This window comes from Neofelis nebulosa, chromosome 14 (assembly GCF_028018385.1).
Source record: "Neofelis nebulosa isolate mNeoNeb1 chromosome 14, mNeoNeb1.pri, whole genome shotgun sequence".
In the NCBI taxonomy this organism is placed as follows: domain Eukaryota; kingdom Metazoa; phylum Chordata; class Mammalia; order Carnivora; family Felidae; genus Neofelis; species Neofelis nebulosa.
In genome coordinates, this window is record NC_080795.1 from 9,674,384 (window position 1) to 9,692,438 (window position 18,055).

Consider the following 18,055-nt stretch of genomic DNA (forward strand, 5'->3'; position numbering starts at 1 on the left):
CGTACAAAAGGTATAAGGAAATCTCTGCTAAATATTCTAGAGAAGTAATTATGTTGTGAGTTCGTATCTCATTCAGTCGTTTCGATAAGTAGGGATTTCTTCTACTAGAGTTCCCAATAGTAAACACTAAACTGGAATGTGCTCGGTATTCCTAAAACAACAAAACCCTCAGAAAACCCAACCAAGTGATTAAGCGCATCGAAAGAAAAAGCATTTACAAACCATGAACATGAATCATCATACACCCTGAAACACTGAGTTAATTTGGAAACATCAGCCGGCCTGCACTCTAGGGGCAGTACATCGTGCTTGCGATTTTTAAAATATTCTTTACTGTTTTCTCCAAACATTTTTTGGAGTCTGAAAAAAAATGCCTTGAGAAATTAAGTCTGCAAATGCTCACAGCAGGCTCCCCAGAGTGTATGCAAGTGAGCCCACGGAAAATGTCAGGCACCGAGATCGTCTGGATGGGTTGACTACCAGGTGTGGTTACCGCATTCACAAATGGGACTCCAGGGTCCCCCCCCCCCACCCCCACCCCCGCGCCTTGGTCTGATGTGGGGCTTCCCGGAGGCAGCGGAGACCCTGTGGCTTCTTCCCCCCCTCCCCACCCCCCCACGGGGTGGGAGCGTCGGTAGGGGTGTGGAAGGGGTTTGGAGGTGGGGCCAAGGAGGGAGTGGGGGAGGGGGCAGGGCTGGAAGTGGGGGTGCGGGAGGGGGCGGGAACGGGGAGGGGGTGAGGAGGGGAGGGGCGGGGCGGGGGCGGGGCGAGGCGCTCTTTAGGGGCGTGCACACTCCGCAGGGACACGCGCTCTGGGCCGCGGCAACTCGCTCCAAGTTCCCTCCCTCGCGCTCCGCGAAGCCCGCCTGAGCCCTCCCACTCGGTGCAGACCGAACCATCGCGGCCGCCGCCGGCCGGGCCCTCCACGGCCTTGCGTCCCGGGCCGCCTCGGCTCGCGCGGGCAGCTCCGTATCCGTGGCCCCGCGGAGGCGGCGCGAGGACTCGGCGGCCCCCGCGGCCCGCGCTCGGCCCTCCGGCGGCGCCGGCGGCCCGGACCCCGCGTGTGGCGGGCCCGACCTTCCTACCCGTCGTCCCCGGGAGCTTGGCGCCCGGCCGCGGACCGCACCGCCCGGGGCCGGGGAGCGCGGCCGAGGAGGTAAGGCCGGGCCGGGCAGGGGCTGGGGGTCGGGGCGGGGGGCCGCGCGGCGCCCCGGCTGCGGACAATGCGGGAGGCGCGCGCGGCCGGAACGCAGCCGGGTCCGCCCCCGAGCCTCCGCGCCGCGCCTGGCTGTCCGTCCGGCCCGGTCCCGCAGCCGCGCTGGCCCGGACGGACCCCGGCCGGCGGTGTGGGCCGCGAAGGGGGGGAGGCGCCCGGCTGCGCGTCCGGGCTGGGCGGGGAGGCCGGGCAGGGGCGCTGCGGAGCCGGGCGGGCTTGCGGGGCGCGACCGGCGGGCTCCCCCGAGCGCGCCTGCTGCCTGCTGCTGGAGGAGCGGGCAGGCGAGGGACCGCGTCTCCTCGCGGGGTCTGCAGCCTCCGGGGCTGAATACTTGTTGGGGTGGGGGGTGGGGGGGGCGGGGGGGTGTGTCTGGATCTCCTGATCGCCGGCTGGGCAATTCTGGCAAGAAATGCAGATTCAGAGGCTCTGAAAGTTTGTATTTGGTTGCCCCCCTCCGGCTCCGCCCGTGCCTCCCTCGTCTCCACTTTCTTTGAAAGCACACAGATTCGAGAGGGGATGAAAGTATCCTTGGCTCACTCGTGCCCCCGTCACCCAGCGGAGCTCATAACTTCGCAGCACCGCGCGTTGCAGGCTGTGGGGAGGCGCCGGTGCCCGCTGCCCAGCCTGGTGCCCGCCGATTGTTGTCGGAGCAGGAGCAGCGTGGTGGAAATGGCAGTGACAGTGGTGCCTCTGCGCAGGCTTGCGGGGAGGGTGGCAGGGGTGACTTTGCCGTGTGCTTCAGTTACTCGGGGAAAGTGGAAGGAAAACACCTGGTGCCCGGCTTCTTAACCCTTTCAAGTTGTGACTCGTTTCGTGAGCCGCAGAAATGGACGGGCTTTCTTCGCTGCCTGAGATCGGGGCAAACTGGGTTCCCCCCCCCCCCCCCCCGCCCCAATTCACACTTAGAGTCATTCTATGGAAAATACCTGTACTAACTTGTATATATTTTGTGACATCACAACCCCTGGTCATTCAGATGAGTTATTTATTAATAAGCATAATTATTTTAACCTAAGGGCGAGGTGATGATAAGCCAGAATTCTTTGTCCGTAACATCCCCACTGATTTATCCTACGATATTTCTGGTGCTAGTATGGATCTTACAACAGTAAAGTCACTAATTGAACAGGGAGGTGGCCGTGCTTTGTCAACCTGATCATCGGTAAAGCGCTTTGAGCAGTGCCCGAAACCCAGTGCTAGGTGAGTAGCACCCTACTTTTCTTTTTTCAATTTTTGTTATCAGTCCCTGTGTTTTTCTGTACAGTTGTTTTTGTTTTTAAAGTGGAAGAATTTCTAAGTCATGGTCTATTTTAAGTATGTGGTTTAATTTTAGATCAGAATTGAGATTGGGTTGTTGTTTTGTTATGACTGACGATCTGTTGCGTGTTTTCTTCTGCACAATAAGGAGATCTGTACGGGCCAGCACATAGTCCTGAACAGTCCTATCCAGGTACATTTCATAATAAGGAGACTTAATTATCCTTAAGGGCCTAATTGAGGAGAAGCCTGGCCATTGGGAGAAACCCAGTCTGGACCCCATTCTGAACCCCCTCATTCTCTAGGTTGACAATAATACTTCCATTTGTACTTGAAAGAAGCATATTGGCACAACGGTTAGGTAACTCCCGCTGGGTCAAAAGGGAATAAAATACAAATGTGTGCCCCGTATATACATCAACCAGATCCTGTAATTCTTACTTGTACTTTAAATCTCTAGAGCAGCCTAATTAGCTAACATAAGAAAAATTAAAACGACTTACTTGCCGAGTGTCTGTACCCAAACGATTACGTTTGCTACCTAGATATTTTAAAAGATTGTCGGAAGTGTACATTCATTGTGAGGTTTTCTCCCCCTGCCCCCAGCCCTTTTAACTTTGAAATGATATCTCTCTCTTTCCCAAACAGTTTACTTAGCTAAGCAAAGGCATGGCATTAACTCTTGGGGCCCTGCCATACCATTGCTGCTGTAGACACAGTGTGGCAGGTAGGTGGAGCTGTGGATAATGCTGGTATAGACGAGGCACATTTGTGGTCCAGGAGAATGGGACGGATTAATTTAGTAATCCCATTGTTTGCCCTCTCCCCAAAATATACTCCCGCCACACCGATCCTGTCTAACAGCCTCCTTAGGAATAAACTCTGTAAAAAGTCTGTCCTTTGTATGTCCAACTTTTTTAGACTGTTTACTTGGCCACATTTTTCTCTCTGAAAAGCCACGGTATTCCAGGTGTTATGACGAACGGTGCTTGTAAAAATCTTATTTGATCGACCGTACTCTTTACTCTCATTTTTTTCCGTGATAGGATAAGGTTGATTGTTCTGAGCCCAGAGGATCTCCAAGTAACCTGGACTTAAAAAAAATGTTTGTTAATTTTTAATTTTAGAGCAGGGGAGGGGCAGAGAGAGAGAGGGGGAGAAAATCTCAAGCAAGCTCCCTGACAAGGGGTTCCATCTCACGACTGTGAGATCATGACCTGAGCTGAAATCAGGAGTCTCACGCCTTAACCCTCTGACCACCCTGACACCCTATAACCTGGACCTTTTTTCAATACTTAACTTTTAAGAGAGAGAAACAAATGATAAGAAACCCAGTTACGTCATGACTTGATTTAAGAAAACAGCTTCTCAGGGCGCCTGGGTGGCTCAGTCGGTTAAGCATCCGATTCTTGCTTTTGGCTCAGGTCACGATCCCACGGTTCATGAGTTCAAGCTCCGCACCGGGCTCAGTGCTGATGGTGCAGAGCCTGCCTGGGATTCTGCCTCCTTCTCTCTCTGTCTCTGCCCCTCCCTATCTCTCTCTCTCTCTCTCAAAAATGAATAAACAAACATTAAAAAAAATAGAGAGAGAACAACTTCTCGTTTATTCTCGTTTCTACCAGTTTTCTGACTCCCGGTATGATGCAATGAGAATTGATATGCAGGACGAAGGATCTGAAGCTCTGCAAAGCCATGACTCATCCGAGAAAAAATATATCCATTCTATTTAGTACAGCACCAAGGGTAGCAAGTGAATAAGAGGACTCAGAAGAAGAAGGCTTTCTGGACTGTAATCTGAGTTGTCTCTGTGGGCCGGCTCGGGGACTGGCCTCGTTCTGGGCAGTTGACAGCATGTTCTCTTTCTTCCAAGGCAGGATAGTTGTTATCTCCTTTCTGCTGGTGACGCAAAGTGACTGGGTGAATCGCAGTGGTTTTACCCCTGGGCCGTGTGTGCCCCGGAGCCCCTGAATCTTTCCACCACACCGAGGGGGATAACCTCTGTCTTGGAGGTGCTCCCCTACATTCTTTTTGGGTCTGATACCAACAGATCTCTTCTTCATAACCAAGTGACATGCTTTGAAGTTCTTGAGCAGTGCTTAGTCATTAAGGGGTACGAGGCAGGAGACCTTAAGCTAATTTTAGTGTTTAGAGGCCGCCTCTTAAGATTTTGCAATACTTTATTAAAGCCTCCTTATTTTAAGAGGGTTGAGGAGAAGGACGGCAGGTTTGACTTTCTTGAACTATGTAAAGGCGGGTGCACGTGGCCTAGAGGGTGAAGGTAGTGTTAGGACTGTTTCTGGCTTTCTGGCTCAGGGGATCTGGTGAAAGTCTTAGCCTCCTTGAACCCCCACTGACTTTCTTTCCCTTGGGTTAAAGGACCTGTTTTTCATTTTGATCACTTAAAAACATCAAATAATCAAATACGTTATGGTGATGAATGAAACGTTGGATGAACACTTGTTTCGGTGGGCTCATTTTTTTCAACCTGACATTTTAGCCAGAGCCTAATTTCGTGTTTCTCGCAGCCACTAAGATTGACATTGTTATAGAAATGCAAAGAAGTCGTCTGGGGGAATTGTTCAGAAGAGAACACAAATTCTGCCCAAAATGTTTACCAAAGAAACTAAAGGTAGCATTGATTCTGAGGTTTGGATGGATACGTTACAGGATCGTCCGGCCCGGAAGATTGGGGAGAAAGTGGTAAGAAATACAATTTTTCTTTGTTTGTGTGTGTCATCATCCACGCAGTAACTGCAGATAATTAAGGTATGGGCAAAGCTTCAGAATTTCTGCAGAATACATTTCCCTCCTGGTTTTAAGCCTGGGTGTGTTTCTAGATGATCTCTTGTAACGCAACATGAATGACCTTACGTCGTGTATCTTCCTTTTCTGACACGTTAGATTTCCTCCTTCCTGTGAGAAAGGACGAACGTAATGTTTACGTTTTTAGCATTGAGTCTCATAAAGAGAATTACAGAAGACCACAGCATTCAAAGACATAAGACTCATTTCTTCGTTTTGTTTTGCTTTGGAAACTTTAGTAGTTAGTAGATGAAACAAATTGCTTCCTCTTTCCAGTGTATGTTAGTGATAAAAATAGTGACCATGTGGATGATTTACACGGTTTTAAACTGGAAGTGGAGCTAAAGCTGGGGTTTAAAATTGTAAACACTTTAGAGGGAAGTTCAAAGGTGAATACTGAGCAAAAGGAAACAGTATGTCACTTGGCCGACAGGTTTTCTAGAAGAATTATAAGAACTCTGTGGTATGTTTTATATATACATCCGAGCAAAATCAACGGGTTTTGAAATTATCCAGTCTATGGGTGCCTGGGTGGCGCAGTCGGTGAAGCGTCCGACTTCAGCCAGGTCACGATCTCGCGGTCCGTGAGTTCGAGCCCCGCGTCGGGCTCTGGGCCGACAGCTCGGAGCCTGGAGCCCGTTTCCGATTCTGTGTCTCCCTCTCTCTCTCTGCCCCTCCCCCGTTCATGCTCTGTCTCTCTCTGTCCCAAAAATAAATAAAAAACGTTGAAAAAAAAAAATTTAAAAAAAAAAAAAAAAAAAAAAGAAATTATCCAGTCTAGATAAAGCTTTTAAAGATACAATTTAGAAACATATGGGAAATTTCTGAGTGGTTATCTGGGAAGGCAAAGCATGTGCTCCTCATAAGCCCCACTGGAAGTTTATTTCTTTCTTTGTTCTTTCTCTCGCTCTCTCTCTTTTTTTTTTTTTTTTTTTTTTTTGACTTTTCGGGAAGAATCACAGATACACTTCAAAATGATCATTGTCAGCATTTTTTTTTTTTTTTGTCCCATTGGCTGGAACTTAATGAAAAGGAAGTAACTATGAGGGGCGCCTGGGTGGCTTAGTCAGTTAAGTGTCCCACTCTTGATTTCGGCTTAGGTCATAATCTCACAGTTTGTGAATTGGAGCCCTGCATTGGGCTCTGTGCTGACAGTGGGGATCTTGCCTGGGATCCTCTCTCTGCCCCCTCCCTCAAAATAAATAAATAAACTTAAAAAAAATAAAATGTAACTATACACATAAATGTAGCTTAGTAATGTCTTCTATTATGGTTATTATGTTAAATGGGTATTTATAGAGGATCCTTTGTGCAGCTGCCTGGGAACTGGGGATAAGCAGTGTCCAAGGAAGACAAGGTTCCTACCTCTTTTAGGCTTTATGGCATAAGTGGAAGCAAAACATAATAAGATAAACAAACAAATGAAAAGCTAGTTTAAAGCAGTAGTAAATTCAGTCAGGAATGACAGTGACCATCTGAACTGGGCTGGGTGGTCTGGGAGGGCTCCAAGAAGGATGTTTGAGCTGAGCCTTAAGTGAAAAAAAGGGGGGGGGGGGGCAACCTCTGGAAGGTCCCTGGGTAGAGAGGGTGGCTTGTGCAAAGGCCCTGAGGCAGACAGAACCTGCATTTGTGAAGAACGGGAACTTGCAGCAGAGGGACCAGGTCAGCAGGGCCTTGAAGGCCATGGAGGGGAGAGTTTCTGTTTATTCTAAAGTCGTGGGTGCTGCTGGAGGGTGGGACGCAAGGAGGACCGGGCTCCGGCAGCTCATGTGGCCCACCTTTTGGAGAATGGACTGTCGGGAAAGAGCGGAAATGGGGAGTCAATGAGAAAGCTGTTGTGGTGACCAGCCAGTTGGGCTGGAAGGAAAGAAAGGAGATGAGGGGTGGGGAACCTGATATTGGCACCATTTTGAATGTCTCCTAACCTAACCCACTGTTGATCTTAAGATGCATCGTTATCGTATGGCATGCTGAGAAGAGAAAACATACTACCAGTTAAACTGTGATGCACCACCCACTGTGATATGAATCCTCATTTCAGGTATTAAAATGGGAAAACAGATGTGTCTTAGAATCGGTGAAATAGGGTACATTCTGGAGCTCACGCTGAGAGGGCCTTGCTGCTTTCTGTTTTATTTCTATTTGCCTATCAGTGATACAAACCGAATCCTGTTATTTGGAAGGACCTGGGCGGGTGGGGGGGGGCCATATATAGTGGAATCCCCTACCTCAGGATTGGAAGCTAGACAATTGCATCCGGTGGAAGCAGTCTTTCTGATACTTTAAAAACGTGTAGAGAAGGCATTCACAGATTCTTTTGCCCCCAGATGCACAACAGACTGTTAGTGTCAGAGATAAAGGAAATTGGGACGGCCCGGATGCGTCAGATTCAAGGGGAGTCGCAGACGCTGTGTGCACATTCAGAACGGGGTGGCAGAGCCCTTGGGAATTACAAGCTTTATTTCTGTTACGCTGGGAGCAAGGCAGGGTGAGGGCAGGGTGAGGGCTCGGTCAGGGCCATGCGGATTCCAGGCCAAACACTTAGCTGTGAGCCAGCAGGGAGAAGAGGTTTTATAGTTGAGTTTTTCTGGGTGCGGAGATCGGCTCTGTGTGAACTTGAGCGAGTTGTGGAGGCTTCTGGAACCTCAGTTTCCTGATCTGTAAAACGGGGATGACGTATAGCATTGGATTGCCGTGAGGGTTAAGTGAGATGATGCTGCCCAATGCCTGGTGCTCCACAGAGATGAGTTGCTGTTACGTGTTACTGTCTCGTAGATTTCGTGCCTTTTTCCATCTGTCTCTTTTTTAAATGTTTATTTATTTATTTGAGAGAGAGAAAGAGAACGTGGGGCAGGGGGGAGAAAGAGAGAGAGAGAGAGAGAGAGAATCCCAAGCAGGCTTCACTCCATCAGTGCAGAGCCAGGGCGGGAGGGGGCAGGTGTCAGACTCATGAACCATCGAGATCTTGACCTGAGCCAAAATCAAGAGTCAGACGCCGAACCGAGTGAGCCACCCAGGCGCCCCCGTCCATCGCTCTTGTATGTTCTCATCACACGGGTCACAGGACGAGAGTCACGTTTTCAGAGACTCACCCTGACCGCTGAAGCTGAGGTCGCCCCTTCTCCGACCACCCTTCTTTCCCTCTTTCCCATCGTCCTGACGCATTTTCTGCACAGCCCTCATGCCTCGCTGAAATTGTGGGATTTGTTTACATATTGAAAATACAGTTTCCAGGGTGAGAGGGATGCTGTCACGGAAGCTGCTGAATCCACGTGGCCGGAAACTGTGCCAAGCACCTGGCAGGCTTTCCGACCGGGGTGCGAGGTGAGGAGGTCCTTGCCTGTGGGACCTCGAAGGCCCTAAAGTCTGAGATGCCAGCTTTCAGGCACCTAGTCCCTCTGTAAAAACCACAAGAGCAGACACGATAGAGAAATGCACCCGCCGTAAAAACGCAACCAGTGCTTGGGAAACTGTGCTGGCCATTCCAGAAGCCGGCCCTGACGTTGTGGCCACAGCCGTCAGCCTCATAGACCTGCCCGGTCAGCTGTGTGGACTGTGGGCTATCTCCCCTGCTTCTGAGTTATATTCAGTTACTTGTGATGCCCCATCTCATTACCATGACTTTGGTTGGGGCATTTTCATGTTGTGTGTATTTTGCAAAAGGGAATTATTTGTATATTCTTTTCCAGGCTTTTAATCTTTCACGGTACTTGCTTGTTGATTGCAGTCTTTGGGTGGAGTTTAGTGACTAATATCAAAGGACTTATTTTCAAATCTCAGTGCAGACACTCCACAGTCGTGGACGTGTGTGCATGTTTATTCACATACACGTACAAGCTCTTTCTTCCCTGGCTACCAGGGGGTCAGCGCTTCCACAGTGGGTCAGAAACAGACCGTTGGAAACTAGGAACTCAGACGTGCTGAGAAATACCGGTGAATCCTGACAACGCTTCTGTGTCTTGACTACGCGGTCAGAACAAGGTGAAATGGGAAAGCTCATTGTCCTCTCGACTGTGAGTTGGGGATTTAAAAAATCCTTTTAATCTGTCCCCTGGCCCGTGCTCATTCCAGTGCTCATTCATTGGAATGTTGTGATTTTTCAGAATCAGATGTTATTCTTCCCAATAAATTTTGTTCTTGTGTAGTGACCATGAGAGGAGAAGAGAGATCTTTGTGTCGGTTCTGAATATGGCCGCTCCTGGGTGCGATTCCTCGCTTTTGCGGGCTTCGGTCCAACCTGCAGCACGGATCGGGTGTGTGACCACGTAAACCGTCTCGTAGTGCTTTGGTCAGCGTGGCCACCATCTTTGAAGGGATCAGCTAGCTGTCTAGCAGCTCAGTTATTTAGTTTCGTGGAGATTTTATTCTATCTGACTCCTCTGTTAGCGGATTGAAATGTATAGCTCTTGTAGGGGGAAGAGTTTTCCAACCATACCCATCTGCATCTCGTGGTAAGTTGAAGTACGTATCAACCTGTGTTGTTTGGAAATTGGTTTTACGTGAATATTCCACAGAAGCGATAGGAGTTCATGTGAGGCATTGAACGCGAGGCATTCAGCTGTTGAAAAGCTCTCTCTGCCCTTCGGACCTTTCCCAAAAGGTATTTAGGTATACCGCGAGTTAGCGATCGAGAGACGGCATCACCGAGACCTTGTAAGGTCAGGACACCAAGACGTGATGAGACGTGTTTATACATTTGGTGTCCGAAATACTTGAATATCTTCATTTTAATTTGGACCTTGTATTTTACCAGATTCATACAGACCTTGTGTTAGTCAGGATCCTCCTGAGAAACAGAATCGATAGGTTGCTGTCTCTGCCTCTATCCCTATCTCCGTCTCTTTTTAAGGGAGATTTATTATAAGGAAGTGGCTCGTGCGAGTATGGAGGCTGGGAAGTCCCAGATCTGTCACCTGGAGCCTGGAGACCCAGGGGAGCCCATGGTGTAAGTTCCAGTGTGAGAGGAGGGCAAGACGATGTCTCAGCTCACAGAGTCTGGCAGCGATCAGATTGTCCCTTCTCCCCTTTTGTGGTATTCAAGCCTTCCACAGACTAGATGAGGCCCACCCGAGTCGGGGGGGTGGGGCGGGGAGGGCAGTCCGCTTCACTCAGTGGACAGGTTCAAGTGTTAATCTCACCCAGGAACATCCTTCCAAGCACACTCTTGCATAACCAAGTATCTGGGCACCTGGTGGCCCAGTCAGGCTGATGGGTACACTTCTTTAGTCCTCATGCCAGGCCACTGCCTGTTGCAGGAGAATGGAAGTGACCTCAGTGCTGCTTTTGACCTTGTCCGTCCTCTGAAGTGTCTGGGTGCCCGTGCTGAAATTGTCCGTGTGCTTTGCAAATGGCGTCCCGTGTACCCCAGCGATGCCTACGTGACATGGGGGACGCACCATCAATGAAGCAAAGGTTCATCTTTTTATTTTAGGAGAAAAAGAAAGCTTAGCAAACGTTCATCTTTTTATTTTATTTTATTTTATTTTTATTTTTATTTTAGCTTCATCACATTTTCTTTTTTCCATCACTTTTCAGCCCCTCTATCCGGTCTTGGAACAGAAAGTCATATAAAGGGAATATGATGTCAGCAGGCATTTTTTCCCCTTGCATTTTGATAAGTAAAGAAGCAAAACTCCTGTAAGAAACTCCCCTCTCCCAATAAAAGGGTAAATTCCTCAAACCTGACATAGCAAACATACTCGCAAGCAAGACAACTTTTGTCTGTGCTCATAGATTTTCAATCGATTAGTCGATGCTTTGTGGTCTAATGAAATGACAACGTAGGAATCATGAAAAGCTTGTCTTCGGAAAGGGGTGAATTCTTTCCCCTGCATCTGAGCTGACGCTGACATCAGGAATGTGCCCCGTGAGGGAGAGGGGCCTTCAGATGGATGGTTCTTGCCAGCTCATGCGTAGCATCTTAATACTGAAGTTAGGACCCTGGTCCCCTTTGACATCCTCTCTGTCCCTGAGTCTGAAATATCTCTCCTGCTTGCCCGTCTCGGCATTCTTTTTTTTTTTAAGTGTATTTATTTTGAGAGAAGGAGAAAGAGAGCATGAGCAAGTGGGGGAGGGGCAGAGAGAGAGAGGGAGAGAGAGAATCCCAAGCAGTCTCCACACTGTCAGCATGGGCTCATCCCATGACCTTGAGATCATGACCTGAGCCGGGTCAGAGAGTAGGATGCTTAACTGACCGAGCCCCCTGCCTGTCTGCATTCTCGGTGCATCTTCCACCTTAGTCCATTCCTTGGCCGTCTTCTCCTTTCTGTTTCATGGCCCTGCCCTGAACCTTCTTCCCTTTCCTGCCTCTCTTGTACCGCCTCCAAAATTAGCCGAGGTATCCGTCTGTCACCTTGTTCACCTGCTCCAAGCCCGGACCGCATGCTCAAAGCAAAGTCTTATTAACGTGCCATTCCTGTTCTTCCCAGTGTGGCTCCCGTGTGCCTCTGGCATCTCTCTGCATTGCACCTGCTGTTTCTTTTGCCTCCGGCGCCCCTTCCCCTCCGCTCTGCTTCATGCAATCCTGGCCACCCAAAAAGGCTTCTGTCATGTCTCCTCTTTAATTATTTTCCCTGACCACCTATGGTCTGAATGAAAAAGGGCAGAAGAAACAATCATGTTTTTTATGATGTTTAAATAACTTGAATGCAAGGGCATAAAGGTAGATCTCTGCCTCATGACTTATTCTTGTGAATATCTGCTTCAGCCTTAAGCTACCTGAGTGGTTTTGCGTCTCAAGATTGAGGTGAATGATTTCTCAGATGCCGAAGGAGTTGGCGGCTGAAATCAAGGCATTACTCTCGGTAATAATCCCGAGAGATCACGGAGAAGACGAGAGGTGCCAGAATCGAGATAAATGCCCTGGTTTTTCAGAAAGTGACAAGAGATTCCAGACCCACACTGTCCAATATGGTGGCCACCCATGACTCCTGAGCACTGGCTGTGTGGCTAACATGACTTCAGATATCCTGCAGGTGTGATATGTCAGATTTTGCAGATTTCGTTTGAAAACAGAATGCAAAATCGCTCATTAATATTTTTCATATTACAAGTGAAAATGATATTTTGGATTGATTGAGTTGAATAAAATATGCTGTCAAAATTCATTTCATCTTCTTCTTTTTAATTTTTAACATGCCTACCAAGAGGATTTGAAATGACATATATGGCTCACATCTGTGGCTTGCCTTATATTTCCATGGGAGGATGCCGTTCTAGACTCTACAGTTCAATTATTTTACTCCCTATCCTTGGCAGTGTTCTAAAACATAGTGTTAAGTAGATGGTTGTGTACTTGCAGGGAAAGGAATAGTCATAACTGAAAGCAAGAATCGTTTCACGAAGAACAAATCATGCCAAGCTAACCTCATTTTTTTTTTCATAAGGTTACTAGCCTAGAAGATCGGAATGATTCTGTCGATTTCTATCTGGCTTTCTGTAAAAACATTTGAAACATCTCCGCTGATCAGCTCGAGAGCAACGTGGAGCCCATAGAATTGTGGTTGATTGCGTGGCTGTGTCTGTAGCTGGTTGAACTCGGTTCTCAGAATATCTTGTGTTGATTGTGGTGTCAGGAACAGGTGGGGAGGCTCTCAGGCTTCCCGTAGAGCCTGTTCCATTTGGGTGACACGAGGGAACAGAAACGAAGGTCATCTGTGAAGAGGTCAAGTTTGACCAGGTCTGAAAGGAGGCATGCCACACCAGCCACGTTCTGCCGAATGGTCTGGATCCCATTCAGCGAACACATTTATTGAGTTTATATGTGCTCACGGCGCTCCGTTGGGTGCTGAGAATAAAAATTAATAATACATCGTCCCTAACCTCAAAATTTCCTCTGGCGAGAAAGAAAACCTCCAGTAAAGTCGCACACTCGCTGGTAACACATCGGTAGAGGCGTGTGTGTGTAGGCACCTCACCTCTGCGGCCCCAGAGAATGGCGTAGTATTAATTGGTCTGAAACTAAAATCGTTATCCTTAATGCCTCATATCTAACATGTATGGCACCTTCATTTATGAGAGGGTTTTTTTCCCTAATTGGTTTTATTTATATTCTTCCAGCTTTACTGAATTACCGTTGACAAAGAAAAATCATACATAGGATATACAGCGTGAAGTTTTGGCGTATGTATGCATTATGAAATGGTGGCCACAGTTAAGCTAAGTAACACATCCACTACCTCACGGAGTTACCTTGTGTGTGTGTGTGTGTGTGTGTGTGTGTGTGTGTTCGTACGCGCACGTGTGTGTGGCAAGAACATTTAAGATCTACCCTCTTAGCAAATTTCAAGTAGACATCCGGGTTCACCGGGCCCATGTACTAGAGTGGGTCTTTCAAAACTGTTACTTCTCAAAGAGCATTCTGGCTTTGCTCCCTAGGGACAGAAGCGCGTAATCTGCCTTCTGGCCGGGCTTTTGGGACTTCCGTTGAAAATTATGAACCGACTGAGCTCTTAACAATCCAAGAGGCTTATTTGTTGGGGAAGATTCTTTCACGGGTTTACGGAGCCCCTCCACTGCTTTGGTTTTGTCAACTTTGACCTTCCATGTAGGTGGCGCTAGGCAGCATTTGGGTGGCCAGGAGTTATCTTGGATCCTTTTAGAATCATCTTCCTGACAGCGTGGCCCTCTCGTCCCTCCTGCCCTCTGTTTGGGTTGAAGACTATTCCAGAGGTGGCCATGACATCTCCCTCTGTATTTTGGTGGACGCGTCAGTAAGTACCTCTTGCACTGTTACCAGCTGGGGTGTTCTACACTTTACACACTTGAAAATGTGTCAGAAACACGTGAGGCAAATAATTTGATCAGAAACAATAAACTTGAAGCAAAATTTAAGCTCACCTATAGCGGCTTAGTAGGAAACTATGCGTAGTGTTTCTCTGTCTTGACCGGTTTCTGTGCTTTAATTTTCTCTAGGTTCTTAAACTACCTGGTTTCCTCTGATGACAATTTTTCTTAAAGGTATCTCACATCTTTCGTGAAAGAAGGCAGGGTTCACAGTAAAACCAGAGGAGTTCTTAATGTGATTTTTGGTCTATAAGTTGGCTGTTGAAAATCCTTTGTATTCGGAAGGTAGGAGTTACCTATGTGACCTTGTTGAAACTTGCGTACTAAATATTTACATTGGGGCGGTCAGGTGTTTAATTCTTTATCTTTTGTGGGTGTGAAAAATATTTAGAGGTCATTTCTTTTTTCCCATCCCCAATTACAAGTTTTATGGAGTCCTGTGGCAGAAAATGTCTTCCAACTTAATTGCCTCTTGGGTAGAACATCTCAAAGGGGGGTTTGGCGATGTCTCTGGGCCACGAGCAGGGCATTCTCTGGGAGGGTGTGGTGACCGGGAGTGTGAAGCAGGCATACCCTTGGGATCCTGTGCCTTGCAGCGGGAGGGGGGGGGGGGGGGTTGCTGGCGGTCACCTGAGGTTACCCATTTCTTCTGAGAACAACACTGCTGTGTCGGTATTGCTATGGTCCCGCCTACAGGGACACTGGGGCCAAAAGGTAGCACCAGTGGTATCTTCAAGTCACTGGGGAGTGGAAAAGCTGGTATAGAGCATATACTCAGTGGTCAGAAGGAGGTGTTCTCCCTGCCCACCCCCACCCCACCCCCCCAGCCTGCTCTTCCCTTTCCCGGGGTCGCGTGTCTCATTTCCCTGAGGTGGCAAGGTGGAGTGAGCATTCCCACATTTGCCTTCTCGGGCAGGTGCCTCCCTGCCTGGAGCTGTTCTCAGAGCTCCTGCATTTCACCGTCCCCTGGGATGTCCCCTCTGCCAACCCTGCTTCCCCCCCAGGCTTGAGAGGGATTGTTGGTGACCCTCTGATGGGTTTTCCTGGAGCACCTTCCCACCCAGACAGGCTGTTTTGGAATTAGACAGGGTGCAACTGAGACTGACTGGGCTTTACTTAAAGATTTCTTTCAGTACCGCAAATGAAGGCAAATGCCTGGTGTTCCAGAATCTTTACCTACGTATATCAAACACGAAATATAACAGCAAGTGCCGAGGCCAGTGTAAGAGGATGGGGGGGGGGGGGGGAGGGTTGGGATATCCCAATGGCCGTCCCCCGACCCGCACATCTTGTCGGATGGAGATGGGCTACTCTCCTGTCCAGACGCCCAGCCCGGCACATTTCTGGGCTCAGTACACAGTAGTTGGCTATACTCTGTGGGCTAAAGCCTCTGTGGGGTGGAGGGATTAGTGACTGCGTGCTCTGCCGGTTGCCCAGCCAAGACCCAGGGGGGAAAGTGATATGGAGGCGGGTTTCAACTTAATGAAGGTCATAGCTGCCCCAGATCAGAATGGGCTGCCTTATAAAGTGGACTTTCTGTTGTTGGGATGGGGAAGTGGGGGTTCGGAGGGAGCTGGGCAGTGGGCTTTCTGTCCCCTACGCTGAGACCCAGGTTGTTTTCATCCTGACTTCCCAGCTTCACCCACAACCCCCATGGCTGTCGCCATTTCTAGCGGCATGTTTTTGACTTCTCATTTTGGGTTTATTTCATGATGCCTCGCAAGCTGAATCTGCTCCACGGTAGACTTAACAGAATCTATTCAGGGCACTCTCTCAGGGGCACGGTGTTGGAAAATAAGGTCACATCTCTCTTTAACACCAAAGTAAACTGATAACTGCTTGTAAGCAGAGTAGGAGAGGGGCAAAGCGGCTGGCCTTCAGTTTGGGGCATCTGTCACCGTGCTGGAAACGAGACTAGAGCTTGTGTCTCCTGGGATCAGGGATTTTCTGTGCATCAAGATCCCGGCAGCCGCGGGTGCAGAGTTCTCTTGCCTTCCAATCTCTCTGGCTTGGCAAGTGCCCAAGCAAAACGGGAACTACTGGGGCTGACTTGGCGAAACAGCTCTTCCTCGAAAGGGCCTTCAAGACTGCCTAATCCAGTGATCCACACTGTCGACCCAGTAAGAACGTCTGGGATTCTGTAGTGTCCTGGGCTACCTTCTTCGGGTAGGAATTGGGGGGCACTGCGGAGTTTGCTGGTGACAGTGATGCACACAGGTGGCTGTGGGAGCCCTGGATCCGGGCCAGTGACTCCAAAACAGCAGACTTACCTAGAGGGTTAAATACAGATTGCCAGTCGGCTCCCAGAGTTTCTGATTAACAAGGTCCAGGGAGGACCTGAGAGTTTGCATTTCTAACAGGTTCCCTGTGGATGCCGAACTGCTGATCGGGGTGAAATCCTCATTTTAGGGGTGCATGGTGCTACCCTGAGAGCCCCCAGGCACAGTAAACTTTGCAGGATCCTGAGCAGGAGGGAAGGAGGGAGGCTCATGGAAGGTGGATGTCTTGTGGGAAAATGCCGCAGAGGGCAGAGTTACAGACGTTCTCCCGACAAAGATCTGCCTTATCACAGGCTTTCATTTCTCATCAAGAATCTGAAACAAAGCTCATAATTTTTAATGTAACACTTCTGCTTAATAAGCTGTGCGTATGTATGTTTTCCCCTAACCATTCTGCTTTCATCTTTAGTCTGTGTGGATACTCACATTTAAAATATCAGTTGAGGGGTTGCCTGGGTGGCTCAGTCCGTTAAGCGTCCGACTCTTGATTTTGGTTCTGATCACGATCTCAGGGTTGTGAGATCAAGCCCCGCATCAGGCTTTGCGCTGGGTATGGAACCTGCTGGAGATTCTGTCTCTCTCCCTTCTACCATTCATGCTCTCTCTCTTTCTAAAAAAAAAAAGAAAAAGAAAAAGAAAAATTATCAGTTGAGTTATGATTTGCTTTTCAGAGTACCGTTTATTCAACATTTTTAGACGCTTGGAAGCAAGACTATGATAAAACTGTGTTTTATTTTAAAATAAAAATAATTAATGGAAATCTGGAACATATTCAGCTTTCATAAAATATTTTTAAACGTAGTGATTCTGAGGTGTTTTCGTTAACATAAAAACTTTGAGCCACAAAAGTGTACTAACTTCCTTAGGTTTAAAAAAATGTTTTTATGACAAAAAAAAGGCACCTGGATGGCCCAGTCAGTTAAGCGTCTGACTCTTGATTTCGGCTTGGGTCGTGATCTCATGAAATTGAGCCCTGCTTTGGCCTCTGTGCTGACAGCATGGAGCCTGCTTGGGATTCTCTCTCTCTCTCTCTCTCTCTCTCTCTCTCCCTCTCTCTCCCCCCCGCCCCCTCCCCTGTTTATGTGTGTGTGTACGTGCACTCTCTTTTTCAAAATAAATAAATTCAAAAAAATAAAAATAAAAATTTTTTTGACAAAATGGTATCCTTTTCTTGGGAGGTTTTTTTTTTTTTTTTTTTTAGCTGATAAATTTGATGTTCTTTATTTTGAAACAGCTAGGCTCTTTTTGTTTTAGGGTACATAAAATTTACACTCTTGGAATAATTTTTCTTATTTCAACAAAAATTAATGTAGATATTATTAACTTGATTAAATTTGGAGGAATATAGTAGAGGTGATTTCTAAATTTACTCTTGGGTCCATAGGTAAAAATGCCTTTCATGAACTGAAACGTGTCTTTAAAGAGTTACAAGGATTTAAAGTAATGAAATGTGGGGCGCCTGGGTGGCTCGGTCGGTTAAGCGTCCGACTTCGGCTCAGGTCACGATCTCGCGGTCCGTGGGTTCGAGCCCCACGTCGGGCTCCGTGCTGACAGCTCAGAGCCTGGAGCCTGTTTCCGATTCTGTGTCTCCCTCTCTCTCTGCCCCTCCCCCATTCATGCTCTGTCTCTCTCTGTCTCAAAAATAAATAAACCTTAAAAAAAAATTAAAAAAAAATAAAGTAATGAAATGTGTATTCTATAATTAAAATAAGTCCTA

General features: G+C 48.0%; 1 protein-coding gene across 5 annotated transcripts in view; it reads left to right on the plus strand.

The window, feature by feature from the left end:
* Positions 1–813: 813 nt before the first annotated feature.
* The window catches only part of FAM110B (family with sequence similarity 110 member B), a 144,601-nt gene continuing 127,359 nt past the window's right edge, over positions 814–18,055 (plus strand). For 4 of the 5 annotated variants that reach the window (XM_058699639.1, XM_058699633.1, XM_058699635.1 and 1 more), the window contains exon 1: positions 814–1,156. The gene's annotated coding sequence lies outside the window, so the exon portion shown is untranslated. Of the gene's footprint in view, positions 1,157–2,168; positions 2,417–18,055 lie in introns of those variants that run through there. The other variant, XM_058699637.1, reaches the window with a different exon arrangement.